This window comes from Pseudophryne corroboree, chromosome 5, assembly GCF_028390025.1.
Source record: "Pseudophryne corroboree isolate aPseCor3 chromosome 5, aPseCor3.hap2, whole genome shotgun sequence".
NCBI lineage: Eukaryota > Metazoa > Chordata > Amphibia > Anura > Myobatrachidae > Pseudophryne > Pseudophryne corroboree.
In genome coordinates, this window is record NC_086448.1 from 63,259,006 (window position 1) to 63,275,551 (window position 16,546).

The window sequence follows — 16,546 nt, forward strand, 5'->3', positions numbered from 1 at the left end:
ACTGCTCGGTAGACAATGGCCGAGGTACAACCCTCACCCGTTTCTTTTATTAATAAACAGACATGACAAATCTAGCTTCAATTACTGAAATTAACATTTGTATCGACTTTCAATCTTCTTCTTACACCCCTTCACCCTATCTAACACAACACAATAAATGCAGTATACAAATCAATTTTCTCACTGAATTATTAAGCACAAATCAAACACACTGAGCCTTAAGCTTGAATAACAATGCCGGATAATATCACATTCCAATATCGCGTTGTGATCCGCGCTGCCTGCTTGTGTGCAGTGTGCTATGACATTGAATTAGCAGTGGGAATTGAAACTCCTGGTGGGGGATAACAACCTGTAATAAGTCTTATTCCCTGCCCTCTGATTATTATTTTCTGTCCTTTTGTTTTACCTTAGTCTCTATGTTCTTATTACGTTTCCCATTCAAAGATCCAGACAAGTATAAAGTATTTTACTCTATATGGGGGAGATGTATCAATCCTTGGACAGAGATACAGTGGATAAAGTACCAGCCAATCAGTTCACAACTGTCATTTTCAAACACAACCTGTAAATTGACAGTTAGAAGCTGATTGGCTGGCACTTTCTCTCTCTCCTATTTATCTCGCCAATTCATCTCTCTCCAAGGTTTGATAGATCTCCCGCTGTATGGGCCTAATCCAGACCTGATCGCTGATGTGCGTTTTTCGCACAGCAGCCAATCAGGTCTGAACTGCGCATGCGCTGGCGCCGCAGTGCGCCAGCGCATGCCAGACAGCCGAGGACCATCTCAGCTCTGCGATCGCCTCTGCCTGATTGACAGGCAGAGGCGATCGCTGGGCAGGGGGGGCAGGAGGGTTTGGACCGCCGTTTTGAGGGCGCGGTCTGGGAAATGCAGGCGTGCCCGGACCATGTGGGGCAGCGAAGAGTAGCTCCCTGCCAGCGTGCAGGAGCTGGCTGGTAGGGAGCTACTCATCAAGTACAAAAGCATCGCCGCTGTGCGATGCTTTTGTACTTGTGCGGCGGGGTAGAGCCAGACATGCGGGGCAGACTAGCTCTGTGCTGGGCGTCCCCCCGCATGTCTGAGTAACTGATCGTAGCCGTGCAAAATTTTGCACGGCTACAATCAAGTCTGAATTAGGCCCTAATGCTTTTGCACCCGGCGGGTAGCTCCTGCGCACTGGCAGGGGGCTTCCTGCTGTGTCCCGGGTTGCAGCAGCTATGTGTGATGTCACGTAGCCACCGCGGCCCGCCTCCACAATGATCCAGACACGCCTGCGTTGTACGGACCACGCCCTGCCAACAGCATTCTAACGCCATTGGCATGCCCCCTCCTGCCCCCACGATCGGCTCTGACTATTATTATTATTATTATTATCCTTTATTTATATGGCGCCACAAGGGTTCCGCAGCGCCCAATTACAAAGTACATATGCACATAATCAAAACAGGAAAACAGTGACTTACAGTTGAAGACAATATAGGACAAGTACAGGGCAACTAAGCATAACTACACCAGTAAACATAGAGATAAGTTCCAGGTGGCCAAAAAACTGCGGGATCTGGGCAGTTGAGGATTATTAAAGTAAGAAAAGTATAAGCACATGAGGGAAGAGGGCCCTACTCGTGAGAGCTTACATTCTAAGGGGAGGGGTAGACAGACAGGGGTGACACAGATGGGGTACATAGAGAGCATGGAACAGAGGGGTAGGATGAGATTTGGCTGGGTTTGGTAAAGAAATGGGTCTTAAGAGCCCGTTTGAAGTTTTGTAGAGAGGTGGAGAGTCTGAGGGGGAGAGGTAAAGAATTCCAGAGAAAGGGAGCAGCACGGGAAAAATCTTGGAGATAGGAGTGGGAGGAAGTAATCAGAAGACAGGCGAGTCGGCGTGCATTAACAGAGCGAAGAGGACGGGTGGGAGAGTAAAGGGAGATAAGGTCAGAGATGTAGATGGGAGAGGAGTGGGTGAGAGCTTTGTAAGTGAGTGTGAGAAGTTTGAATTGGATTCTGAAAGGGAAGGGAAGCCAGTGGAGGGCCTGTAGGAGAGGGGAGGTAGACGTAGTGCGTTTGGTGAGGAAGATGAGCCGGGCAGCAGCATTGAGGATAGATTGGAGTGGAGAGAGGTAATTGTCAGGGAGGCCAGTTAGGAGGAGATTACAGTAGTCCAGTCTGGAAATAATCAGTGAGTGAATAATGATCTTAGTGGCATCCTGGGTGAGAAAACTATCAATAAGGCAGAGGTGATCACAGCCCTGAGATGCTTTAAGCATCTCACTGGTCTCCTGGGGTGCGCTCCTGGGCCATCTTCCCATATGGGCTTAATGGGCTCTTGCCTAGGCTGATAGCTGAGGGTCCCCTCTTTCCAGGGGTACCAGATTTTTGAAAATCGGCCCTGGGGAACCGGAGATATCCGACTTGAAAGCAGTGGCTCCCACCCAAGCCTGCTAATTGCTCTTCCAGACAGATATCTTGGGTTCTGTCTGACTTAAAGTTTTTCTAAGGGTATAATCCAAAAGCTGGGACTCTCCCCTTTTGGTGGACACTGGCATCTTGTCTCTACTATGCCCAGAACCAGAGATATCAGCATTCCAGCAGCTGGCTCCTGCTCCAGCCCCACACGCATAACATGCAGATTTATATTTTTGTTGGTGGATTGCTCTAGCTTCTGAACTCTGATCCCCAAGTCCCAAGTACCTCCTGACAGGTGGGTCTCTGTAGTTTTTTATCCCAATCAAAGCTAAGAAATATCTTTTCAGGAACTTGAGATATATGCAGTCAAGCAAGCTGCCCTCCCACTGGAAAATGATGAATATTAAGCCCACTCCACTATCCACCCCTCCCCTACATATTAAACACCCCCTACCACCCTGGAAGTCATGTACCAGGGCCCCTTCATTCAGCCCAATGCCCCCTTCTACAGTTTAGCACCATCTGTGCAGTAAAGGAGTAATTAGCATAAATTACTGCTCCAGGTCCTACATGCTGAGCACCCTGCACCCCTACTGCTGGAGGATCGGTAGGGGGCCCAGCCACCCAGTGCATTGTTGTGCTCAGGGGCCTACACTCCTGTTAAGATGGCTCTGGCAGTGCGGCCACTGCGCATGCACACTCCAGCAAGGGCTTCAGACTGCGATCTCTGCCGCTGCAGTGATCCAGTCTGAATTAGGCCCCTTGTTGCATATATGCTACTTCAGAGTTTACATGTTGCACTCCAATATTTGTCACTAATATTATTTTTTTTGTCCTGCATTGCTGTGATTATTTCTGACTTTATTCCCTATTAGGCTTTACGCAGGGAGAGCTATGAGTAATAACAGCAACGTGGCCGCTAATCCCTGTTACAGTTAATAAAAGACGGTCCTGAGGAGTCAAATGTAAGGATGTAAACTCTCTAGTGCCCCTTTACACACAAATCTCCAGTCCGATCTGGGATAATGAACATGGTTTCAACAAACTTTACACCCCTTTTACTCCAAGGCAAGGACGGTATCCCGATGATAGGTCTAATTAGACAATCAATAGGTTGATACCACATGGTTGGCATGCATTTGTTGACAAAAGGTACAAAAGGTTGACAGTGCTTAAGGTAGACAGGTACAGAAGGTAGACAGGTTGAAAAGATTAACATGACAATGGCCGATACACAAATAGTCGACACGTATTTACTAATGGTGGTCACAGAACATGAAAATATACAAGATGTGGCCAAAAAAACAAAAACGAATGTGTCAACCGTTGTCATGTCGACTTTTTGACCCTGTTGAACTTTTGCACCTGTCGACCTTAACCAATGTCAACCTTTTATCTGTCGACCATTTTCCCCTGTTGACCTAATGTATATCAACAGTATTGTGTCGACCTATTGACTGTCTATCTAGATGGTGTAGATCTACTATACCACAACTGGAAAGGACCAGAAAAAAACCCAGGTCATGTGTCGACTCAAGTTATATGACCTGGGTCTGCAGGTGTTCTCGGATTATGTAATATGGAGCAAACCGCAGTGACAAACCCTGGTCATGACCTGGGATACGGACCCGGTTCACATAACCCAGGTCGACCCATCCACACCGACACACAACATGGGTTTTTCCCATGTCTTTGTCATGTGAAAGGTGTATAATGCAATGCTCAGGTAAACTTTACCACATGTATTACATATGGATCTCTGTCGGGTTCCAAGGAGCAGTTACAGAGTTCTATGTGCTCTTCCTATACAGACATGAATTCACCCTTCTTGACTGAGCTGAGTGGAATCCTGCTTACAATAATTACTAAGAAATGCCATGTGTACTTAGGGGGAGATGTACTAAGCACTGACAAGAGTGGAGAAGTGAGCCAGTGGAGAAGTTGTCCATGGCAACCAATCAGCTGCTCTGTATAAGTTTAAAGTATGCAAATAACAAATGTTACTTCAAGGCTGATTGGTTACCATGGGCAACTTCTCCACTGGCTCACTTCTCCACTCTTTCCACTGCTTAGTACATCTCCCCCTTTGTCTTCTATGTTCTTTGGAAAGTCTCTTGAGAAATGATGAGTTGCAACCCATAACTGTCATCGGGCCTGGGCACGGCTCAAGGTATGGTCAACACAGCTCTTTCGTAAACCTAAAACAGCAATAACATCTCCTAAGATTATTTCAAGTTTCTCACTCTAAATTCACTTTATCCATTGCCACATTCATAACTGCCCAGAGAAGAGATGCTAGATGGTGTAACAGTAACTCCCTTCATGGTATAGCTCTGTATTTAGTGGGATGTTGAGGGTGAAAATTGATATCTCTATTGGTTTGGGAGTTATTCATGCTATTAATAGTGTTTAACCATTTTGAATTACATGATTTCTTCTAACAACATTGGTGGTCATTCCGAGTCGCTCGCTCGCTAGCAGTTTGTAGCAGTCGTGCAAACGCTAGTCCGCCACCCACTGGGAGTGTATTTTAGCTTAGCAGAAGTGCGAACGAAAGGATCGCAGAGCGGCTACAATTTTTTTTTGTGCAGATTCGGAGTAGCTCAAAACCTACTCAGCGCTTGCGATGACTTCAGACTATTCAGTTCCTGTTTTGACGTCACAAACACGCCCTGCGTTCGCCCAGCCACGCCTATGTTTTTCCGACCACTCCCTGAAAACGGTCAGTTGACACCCAGAAACGCCCACTTCATGTCAATCACTCTGCGGCCAGCAGTGCGACTGAAAAGCTTTGCTAGACCCTGTGTGAAACGATATTGTTCATTGTAATAGTATGTCGCGCGTGCGTCGTTTTTTGCCTCATCGCTGCACAGCGAATGAATGCAGCTAGCGATCAACTCGGAATGACCCCCATAGTAGGGCCGATTCGAGTATCTCAACGATTGTGTGCCGCTTTTACTGTAGCTTCGTACTCTGTGACTTTTGTTCACAGCGAGTCCCTGGTGAGATTGGGCGGGATAAAGTGCTGTTGTATTGTTTCCATACTGTTGGAACAGCAACTTGTGCGCTTCATGGTAATGTGATTGACTCATTGCTTAGGAGGGGACAAAAGCCACTATAAGAATGCCACAAACACAGGGAATATTGATCCCATAGCAGTCATGCATTTACAGATACAGTTTCCTGTACCAGCTGCAGCAACTGGGCAATTTTTGCCCTGTAATAAGACGATCCAGTGGTTAATTCATTGGCAACTTGACATTCGGGCACTCCTGTGAAGTCGGAAAGGCACAGCCGAAACTCAAAACGTTCATCCAATAATTCTATCATCCGTTTCTGGTGGTGGAGAGATCTCATTATAAGTATTTGTAGATTGGAACATCCTCTTTATGTGGTTAGATTGACTACAATTAGCTTCGGCTAGAAAATGGATTGCAGGAACATACTGTACTGTATTCTAAGCACTAGCAACATATTTGCTCAATGGGAAACATATGTAAAATCACTATTTGATAGGATACTGTAAGTGGGATGCAGAGCCAGACTGAAATTATACACAGTAAAATACCCTGTTACAAAACCAGTTGTTGCTTGAAATAAAAGTTCAAATAGGGGAGCCACACCAACTGCCACCGTCATCCCAAACTGACTCACTGGCAGTTGGTGTGGCTCCCATATTTGAACTTTGGACTGCGCTTCAGCCCCACCCCTAGAGCCGCCACTGGTACCCAACCTAATGGGGCCAACATGTTGCAGTAGATGGGCGTCTACAATTTGCTTAAAATATGGGCCAAAAACCTTTTTTGCTTTTTTCCCTTCAGACATTATCGTATACACTCAGCACTGCACTCATAGCATGCGTCTGTATGTTGGTGTCAGACACAGCGCATTTCCATGTATTTGATTAATTTGGATTTTCTATTAATAGCTGCCTTTCTGAGAACAAGGTGACATATCACTTCTTTTTGTTAATTAATTTTAAATTGTAATAGGTGAAGTCAACCTCACAGACAATGAAATAAAGACTCAAGTCCGAACACCTTAGAAGAGTCACAAGCGTGGCAATCATGAGCAACCCCTATGGATCCAAAATCTGTCCAATTTTTAAATTAACCCTTGCGATACAGCTATAGTATTACCTTGACAATAAAGTCCAGGTAAAACGATAAAACATTCAATGGATAGGACAATGCAGCTTATGATGGGACATGTGAAAATGTTGGAGAATGCCAAGGAGTTCCATGTCCATATAATATGTGATTTTATCAGAAAATGCCATGCCGCTGCATCCAGGGGCATTCTGCCTGTCTCCTGACTATGCCTTGTGGTTGAAAAGGGGTCTTGGATGTGTGGAGAGCATGCATGCCTTGTGGTTGTAAAGGGATCTCGGATGTGCGGAGAGCATGCCTGCCTTGTGGTTGGAAAGGGATCTCGGATGTGCGGAGAGCATGCCTGCCTTGTGGTTGGAAATGGATCTCGGATGTGCGGAGAGCATGCCTGCCTTGTGGTTGGAAAGGGATCTCGGATGTGCGGAGAGCATGCCTGCCTTGTGGTTGGAAAGGGATCTCGGATGTGCGGAGAGCATGCCTGCCTTGTGGTTGGAAAGGGATCTCGGATGTGCGGAGAGCATGTCTGCCTTGTGGTTGGAAAGGGATCTTGGATGTGCGGAGAGCATTCATGCATTGTGGTTGGAAAGGGATCTCGGATGTGCGGAGAGCATGCCTGCCTTGTGGTTGGAAAGGGATCTTGGATGTGCAGAGAGCATGCATGCATTGTGGTTGGAAAGGGATCTCGGATGTGCGGAGAGCATGCCTGCCTTGTGGTTGGAAAGGGGTCTTGGATGTGCGGAGAGTATGCATGCCTTGTGGTTGGAAAGGGATCTTGGTTGTGTGAAGAGTACTTATACAAAATCCAGTACTGTTTAGACTGCTTGGGCATCATGTAGATCAGCGGTTGCTGAACTTTTGGGACCTGGTATCTACTTTTTGTTTACTTACTTACTAGTGATCTACCGGCATCAATGTGTTGAAACTTTATGTCACGCACACATTTAAATCCTAGCAATACCCCCTCTATGCAGAACAGCCCCCTGTGCAGAATACTCCCTCCCCTTCCCAGTGCAGAACAGCCTGCTGTGCAACATCCCCCACTGTGCATATACACCCATGTGCATAATACCCCCTCACTCCCATTGCAGAACAGCCTACTGTGCAACATACTGTACCCCCATGTGCAGATTCCCCGCCCCCCGTGCAGATCCCTCTCACCCTCCTAGTGCATAACAGACCTCTGTGAAGAACTCACGCTGGCTGGCTTCAGTGGCTCCTCGCTGGCTGTAAATAACTCTGTGGCTCCCCACTTGCTGGGTGGCTGGCTTCACTGGCTCTCCGCTGACTGTAAATAACTCTGCGGCTCCCTGCTGGCTGGGTGGCAGGCCTCATTGCCTCCCTGCTGACTGTAAATAACTCTGCGGCTCCCCACTGTCTGGTTGGCTGACTTCAGTGGCTCCCCGCTGACTGTAAATAACTCTGCGGCTCCCCGCTGGCTGCTTGACTAGCTTCAGTGGCTCCCCACTGAATGTAAATAACTCTGCGGCTCCCCACTGGCTGGGTGGTTGGCTTCAGTGCCTTCCCGCTGATTGTAAATAACTCTGTGGCTCCCTGCTTCCTGGTTGGCTGATTTCAGTGGCTCCCCGATGACTGTAAATAACTCTGCGGCTCCCTGCTGGCTGGTTGGCTGGCTCCAGTGCCTCCCCGCTGACTGTAAATAACTCTGCGGCTCCCCACTGGCTGGTTGGCTGACTTTAGTGGCTCCCCGCTAACTGTAAATAACTCTGCAGCTCCCCACTTGCTGGTTGACTGGCTTCAGTGCCTTCCCGCTGACTGTAAATAACTCTGCGGCTCCCCGCTTGCTGGTTTGCTGATTTCAGTGGCTCCCCGCTGACTGTAAATAATTCTGTGGCTCCCTGCTGGCTGGTTGGCTGGCTTCAGTGCCTCCCCCGCTGACTGTAAATAACTCTGCGGCTCCCCACTGGCTGGCTGACTTCAGTGGCTCCCCGCTGACTGTAAATAACTCTGCGTCTCCTCACTTGCTGGTTGGCTGACTTCAGTGGCTCCCCGCTGACTGTAAATAACTCTGCAGCTCCCCACTTGCTGTTTGGCTGGCTTCAGTGGCTTCCTGCTGACTGTAAATAACTCTGAGTCTCCCCACTGGCTGGGTGGCTGGCTTCAGTGCCTCCCCACTGACTGTAAATAACTCTGCGGCTCCCCACTTGCTGGTTGGCTGACTTCAGTGGCTCCCAGCTGATTGTAAATAACTCTTCGGCTCCCAATTGCTGGTTGGCTGTCTTCAGTGGCTCCCCGCTGACTGTAAATAACTCTGTGGCTCCCCACTTGCTGGGTGGCTGGCTTCACTGGCTCTCCGCTGACTGTAAATAACTCTGCGGCTCCCTGCTGGCTGGGTGGCAGGCCTCATTGCCTCCCTGCTGACTGTAAATAACTCTGCGGCTCCCCACTGTCTGGTTGGCTGACTTCAGTGGCTCCCCGCTGACTGTAAATAACTCTGTGGCTTCCTGCTGGCTGGGTGGCTGGCTTCAGTGGCTCCCCACTGACTGTAAATAACTGTGGCTCCCCGCTGACTGGTTGGCTGACTTCAGTGGCTCCCCGCTAACTGTAAATAACTCTACGGCTCCCCACTTACTGGTTGGCTGGCTTCAGTGACTTCTCGCTGACTGTAAATAACTCTGCGGCTCTCCGCTTGCTGGTTCGCTGATTTCAGTGGCTTCCCGCTGACTGTAAATAATTCTGTGGCTCCCTGCTGGCTGGTTGGATGGCTTCAGTGCCTCCCAGCTGACTGTAAATAACTCTGCGGTTCCCCACTGGCTGGCTGACTTCAGTGGCTCCCCACTGACTGTAAATAACTCTGCGTCTCCCCACTTGCTGGTTGGGTGACTTCAGTGGCTCCCCGCTGACTGTAAATAACTCTGCGGCTTCCTGCTGGCTTGGTGCCTGGCTTCAGTGGCTCCCCGCTGACTGTAAATAACTCTGCGGCTCCCCACTGGCTGGGTGGCTGGCTTCAGTGGCTCCCCGCTGACTGTAAATAACTGTGGCTCCCCGCTGGCTGGTTGGCTGACTTCAGTGGCTCCCCGCTAACTGTAAATAACTCTATGGCTCCCCACTTACTGGTTGGCTGGCTTCAGTGACTTCTCGCTGACTGTAAATAACTCTGCGGCTCTCCGCTTGCTGGTTCGCTGATTTCAGTGGCTTCCCGCTGGCTGTAAATAATTCTGTGGCTCCCTGCTGGCTGGTTGGATGGCTTCAGTGCCTCCCAGCTGACTGTAAATAACTCTGCGATTCCCCGCTGGCTGGCTGACTTCAGTGGCTCCCCACTGACTGTAAATAACTCTGCGTCTCCCCACTTGCTGGCTGGGTGACTTCAGTGGCTCCCCGCTGAATGTAAATAACTCTGAGTCTCCCCGCTGGCTGGGTGGCTGGCTTCAGTGCCTCCCCACTGACTGTAAATAACTCTGCGGCTCCCCACTTGCTGGTTGGCTGACTTCAGTGGCTCCTCGATGACTGTAAATAACTCTGCGGCTCCCCGCTGGCTGGATGGCTGGCTTCAGTTGCTCCCCGCTGACTGTAAATAACTCTGCGGCTTCCTGCTGGCTTGGTGCCTGGCTTCAGTGGCTCCCCGCTGACTGTAAATAACTCTGCGGCTCCCCACTGGCTGGGTGGCTGGCTTCAGTGGCTCCCCGCTGCCGCTTCCCGCTGACTGGATCACATTGGAACAGACACAGAGGCTCCTCACATCGCGGGTCGCAGGTGACGTCATGACATCAGCTGCATACCCGCCCAATGCATCACTGGGAATACTAATTATAAAGTTGGTCGTGATCTACCGGTGGGAGCTCCGTGATCTACATTTTGGCCACCTCTGATGTATATTTTCTAGGTATTGTATAGCATGCACAAACTGTACACTTCGCCAACATATAATATATAACATTACAATAATATTAATAATAATCATATAATAATAATAAATTACCTTTTTGTGTCTCCAGACTTTACTACCCTTTAATTTCTATCTTGGATTTATATCTATGACCCCCTTAGTGTCCTGCAGTGTTATATACAAATGTGCTTGTCTCAATGGCATTTCTGTGAATATATGAAGTTCAGGCAGAGGTCAGTGTGTGAAAGGTTGAAGTAATTTGCTATTTTCAAGGTTTCTAATCTTATTAATAAGAATAAATATCCACCTTCTGTCAAACTCTCCATCATGTCTCCCACGATATATTGCCGCCGCATGAGCGGAATTTCTACCTTACACTATTGTATTCTCATTTCTCCTAAGAGATTTTTATCACGTAACGTTGAATTTGTTTCTTAATTACCCCATCAATATTTAATCAATGTACAATGTATGTGCAGCTCCTGTCCCTTAGTGTGAGTTTCAGTGATAAATTCGCCAGTTTCATTTGTGATGCCCAAAAAGTTGCACAATGCAGTTTACAATCTATATTCCCTGAATTATATATTCCCTATTCAGGCCACTGAGACAATTAGGGGCCCTGGGTACTGAAGGGGCGTGTCCAAACCCAGAAGGCATGGCCACACCCCTCAGGTAAAAAGATAATGGACTCTTAGGCACGGTGCTGGGTAATTAGTGCCTGCTCCCCCCTCCCCTGTTCCCTATCACATGTACACATATTTACGGTTATGTATTTTTGGGGGGCAGAATCCAATTAACCCATCAGTATGTTTTTGAATTGTGGGAGGAACTCAGAGCACCAGGAGGAAACTCACAAAATTAGGGAAAAACATACAAACTCCATGCAGTTAGGACCATGCTAGGAATTGAACCCAAGACCTCAGTACTGTGAGGGAGCAATACTAACCATTATGCCAACTGTTCTGCCAATGTATCCACTTACTGGGCTGACCAAAAGTACTCACTTATTTTTCTCGGAGTATACTGTATGATGTGTATTATAACAATAATAAAGTACATACTGCACATATACAGTGCATGCAGATATTTTCAATATTCATGAGACAGCAACCTCTCAGTTCAATAGGAACCAGTGACATATTTACTCTCAATGCTTTAAGCAGCATCAAAAGTTCTGAGAAAAAAGAATGCACCATTGAAGCCTGTATTTGGAGAATTCCTGTATGTATATTTAATGGCTGTCTATCTTGCTGGTGTCAGGTTCAGACAAAAGCTTGTTCTAATGGTCTAATGGTCATCTGCATCGCAGAAAAGATGAGCATGGCTACATCTGTAGATGAAAATTTAGTTGTTGTATATGGTAAACTTTTATTGAGTGAGAGGTTCAATACAGACAAATGCAAGGTTATGCATTTTGGGACTAAAAACAAACTTGTATCCTACATATTAAATGGGGAACGCCTAGGGGAAACAGAGTTGGAAAAAGATTTGGGGTTATTCATTGATAATAGGCTTAATAACCGTACACAATGTCAAAACGCAGTAAAGAAGGCAAGTAAGGTGCTAGCATGCATAAAAAGGGGACTTGAGACAAAGGACTCGGATGTAATCATGCCGCTGTATAAGGCATTGGTACGTCCACACCTGGAATATTGTGTTCAGTTTTGGGCACCATTGTATAAAAAAGACATCAGTGAACTCGAAAGTGTTCAAAGGCGAGCTACTAAATTGATTAAAGGCCTAGAGGGACTGGATTATAAGGAAAGGCTTACTAGGCTGAATATGTAGACACTAGAAAAGAGGCGCCCAAGAGGAGATATTATTAATATCTTCAAATATGTAAAGGGACATCACAAAGAGTTATCAGAGGAATTATTTATTAAAAGAACACAGTTTAGGACACGTGGGCACTCGCTGCGACTGGAGTAGAGAAAGTTCTGAACGCAACAGAGGAAAGGGTTCTTCACTGTTAGGGCAATCAGGATGTGGAATTCCCTGCCAGGAAAGTGGTAATGGCGGACTCTGTAATTGGATTTAAAAAAGGAATGGATACATTTCTTAATGAAAAAGCTATCCAAGGTTATAATACTTAAAATATCAACATAGTTAATCTGGGGGTAACATGAGTTATAGTAGCTAACTAGTCATAAAACATTATTTAGCAAGTATGTAGAATCATCACAACTTAAAACAGGTTGAACACGATGGGCAATTTGCCTCTATTCAACCTCAAATACTATGTTACTATGTTACTATGAGTGTCCAGGCTTCCTCTCCCATTGGATTTTGTTCTTGCATTGGCCTGGCTCTTTTTTTACCTCTTTTTTTTTTCCACCTCCACCCTGCTCCAACCCTACAAACTCTATGACATCAGTCAAAGCCATCTACAAGACACCAACACAACAAGCAAGCCGCACTCACCAAAGGGGTGGTCTTCAGTATGCCGGCTGTCGGGTTCCCGGCGCAAAGTATACCGGCGCCGGAATCCCGACAGCTGGCATACCGACACTTATTCTCCCTCGTGGGGGTCCACGACCCCCTTGGAGGGAGAATAAAATAGCGCGCGCCACCGTGCCCATAGCGTGGTGAGCGCAGCGAGCCCGCAAGGCGCTTATTTGTGCTCGCCACACTGTCGGTAAGCCGGCGGTCGGGCTCCCGGCGCCGGTATGCTGGTCCCCGGGAGCCCGACTGCCGGCATACCATACTACACCCCACCAAAGTAATGGAAAGAATTTAATAAATGTTTCAAAGCTTCCGTTGAATGGAGGCTTTGACCGGTGTCTTTGAAATTACAGTAGTAATTATTGCTATATCAAGCTATTGCTTTCGGTTAAAGCCACCACTCATTGGTGTATTTTAAAATCCGATGTTTAGAAAATCTGCCCCAACATTACCTGCCATGATCAGTGCAACTTGTGGAGTCTTCTGTCGGAACAATGTGGGATAGATATCAAGCCTTGTAAAGAGTTGAGAAGCAGATGTGTGTAGAAGATGCCCACATTAACCAAACTAGCTGCCATTTGTAAAGAACATTCTATAAAACGATAGGTAGAATGGTTGCTATAGACAACTTCTCTACTTGTTCACTTCTCCATTCTATAGAAGGCTTGATACATCTTCCCCCATGTCTTAAGATTCTGGTGGTTTGGTCAAAACTGCATGCGATGGGCCGGATGTATCGCCGAGTTCGGCGGCTGTGCGGGATGCCGGTCAAACTCTGACATTTTTTTTAAAGGGGCAATCAATTCCAAGGTATGGTTTTGCCTTGTAAGTGATTGACCCTTTAAAAAAATGTCCGAGTTCGGCCAACATCCTGCAGAGCGCCTCGAGTGGCCCCACGTGTGAGAGTTTTCAAACTGCACACCAAACCACTTTAGTAAATCACCAAACTTACACATTTCTACATTATAAATGTTTTAATATTTGTGATTGGAGAATGAAGCTGAAACAAGTATGGAAATATCAGCATGCTATAATTTATGCCTAAAATTGAAATAACATTAAAATAATTATATAAAAGTTTTCCGCTAAGATCCTACAGTATAGGATTTTTTTTTTTCAGGAGGATCCCGCCTCTTCGGTTTGCGCAAACCATCAAGGTGATTGCCTGCTTACAACAATGTACCCTACACCTAATTAAAAGTTTCCTTAGCAAAATAATTAGAGATGAGCCAAGAAACTTTCCAGCGGAGCGCGACATTACATGAGATATAATAGCTGCAACGTAAATGGAAAGTCTTTTTTTGCCACTAGCTTGACAATGTGCTGTAATACACATCGCCTTTTGTAATGTACGTTCAAAGAACTTTCAATTGTACCTCTAGTGGCAACACTTCCACTTAAATAAATTTGAATATCTTCTCCGATAATACTGAAGGGTTTAACCTCGCCCATTGCTTTATCATTGGAGCGAGGGAATCATTAGGACAATAATTACACGTGGCTGTTTTATGGGTGTGAACTTTAGACAAGTGTCTTATCCAAAGCTACATGGGTAAGGAGGAACCATGGCCGCATACAAATCTCTGACTTAAATGCTATGCTTTGCACCTCGAAGGGAAGTATTCCACCTTCTCCATGGCAGGACTGGGTGCCCTTCTGTTTTCCAAGGTGAGCCCAGGCATGGGTAATCAGTACCCTCCGCACCTGCATCAGGGCCCCGTTAAAGTATACTTTTTTCAAGAGAAACATGGACAGAAATATACACATCTTGAGATTTGGCCACCTCTGCATTAGCAGCACATACAGCGCCAGTTTTACTACAAGTCATGATCATCACTAGGTACTTGCATGTAGACTGTACTAGGTGCAAAAGATACGCCTCCAAATGGGCATATATGTGCTTATGTTCTGGTTCACATGAACACGCTCTACCTAACTTTATCTACATAAGAACGCCTCTTCCCACCACTGTTCTGTCTCTACAGTCATAAAATTTGGTACAAGCATAAGGTTTTGGTGCACATAAGAACATGCCACTCTGATCTTCCCATCCTACACATACCACTCAGGCCACCCCACATGCCTCTGTGACCTCCCTACATACCTCCACATGTGACTAAGTAGGATGGATCACATGAGATGCCCACGTAAGGTACTGACATACTACCAAACATCATCTAACACTATTTCTATTCTGCTAGAATGGATTTCTGTGGTGTAATCAATGATGCCAAGCAAATTATCAATTATCAGGAACAATGAAACGCGTTGAACACTTTTATAGATTATTTCCGCATTGTTCCTTCAGTGGCTGTTCAACATTAATTAAAGGACTTACAAGGTTTAAAATTACAGGACTGCCTTTGTTGAGAGTGATTATAAAAGACCGTTATACAGTAATGCTCAGTTTTGCTTTAGAGCAACACTGAATGATAAAATAATGCGTAAAATGGAAAGCACAAAACCAGATGCATTTTGTTCTTCTTTGTGCTGTTGCATCAAAAGTTTGAATTCTTGACGCTAGGATATCAGAAACCTTCACAATTATGGGGGTAATTCCAAGTTGATCGCAGCAGGATTTTTGATAGCAATTGGGCAAAACCATGTGCACTGCGGGGGAGGCAGATATAACATGTGCAGAAAGAGTTAGATTTGGGTGGGTTATTTTATTTCTGTGCAGGGTAAATACTGGCTGCTTTATTTTTACACTGCAAATTAGATTGCAGAGTGAACACACCCCACCCGAATCTAACTCTCTCTGCACATGTTATGTCTGCCCCCCCTGCAGTGCACATGGTTTTGCCCAATTGCTAACAAAAATCCTGCTGCGATCAACTTGGAATTACCCCCTTTGTGTGTAACTAGTATGGTGTTTGTTTAAAAATAACTCATCTGGAGCAACCAGAATGATGATCCCTGGGGTCTGTCAGCTGACACGAGGATGAGAGAAATTTGTGTGATGTAGTCACCTCATTCTGTGTATAGTTCACAAAATGTTCCTTGTTTGGCCAATGGAATTTGACCTTCAGATCAGTTACCCACTGGCAGGGCCATAACTAGGGTGGGCAAATGGTGCCATTGCCCTAGGCACAGGACATTGGGTGTTGCACTGCCCCTTGGCACCTCAGTCACCCTACTGCCTGTAATGTTGATGCAGAGCTGTGCTCCAGGAACGCACCCTGCAGCCTTTACAAAGGCCTGAAACCACCTAAAGATGCTTCAGGCAGCTCTGAAGAAGTGTTACAGGCCGCAGGGTACCATTCCAGGCACCATGCAAACAAATTCAGATGCCGAGAGGCATCAATGGTGGTACTGCCATGGCTCAGTGCCCCGGGCAGTGCTGTACTTCCTAGTGCTAGGTTCCTCAAACACAAACATTGTGTGTACTGTTATATAACACTGCATATTCACAAAACAAAACACTGTGTTTATAATTAAGAACCATAGAGTCCCATAATGAGGTTCTCCACTCTGGCCCTTGATCATGGACAGATAACCGTTATCGTTTTACTTTTTGTACGTGTGTTACATTTTATTCCATGGAATTTGAGGAGAACTTTTAAATGCCCCTAGGCATTTGCCTATGCTGCCTATGCCTAGAGCTGGTTCTGGTATCAAGTTCTACCACACAACATGGCAGAGTGAATTGACCAACGTCATTCCAGTTCTCTTCATTGCCTATAAATTCCTTGTAAATGCAAATATATGAATACTGAATGGCATTCTGCACAATGGGGAAGCTAATTG

At 46.2% G+C, this 16,546-nt stretch overlaps 1 protein-coding gene across 1 annotated transcript in view; it reads left to right on the forward strand.

The window, feature by feature from the left end:
- Positions 1-16,546, forward strand: part of NXPH1 (neurexophilin 1) — a 524,815-nt gene that overhangs the window by 94,373 nt on the left and 413,896 nt on the right. The gene's annotated exons all lie outside the window — the stretch shown is intronic.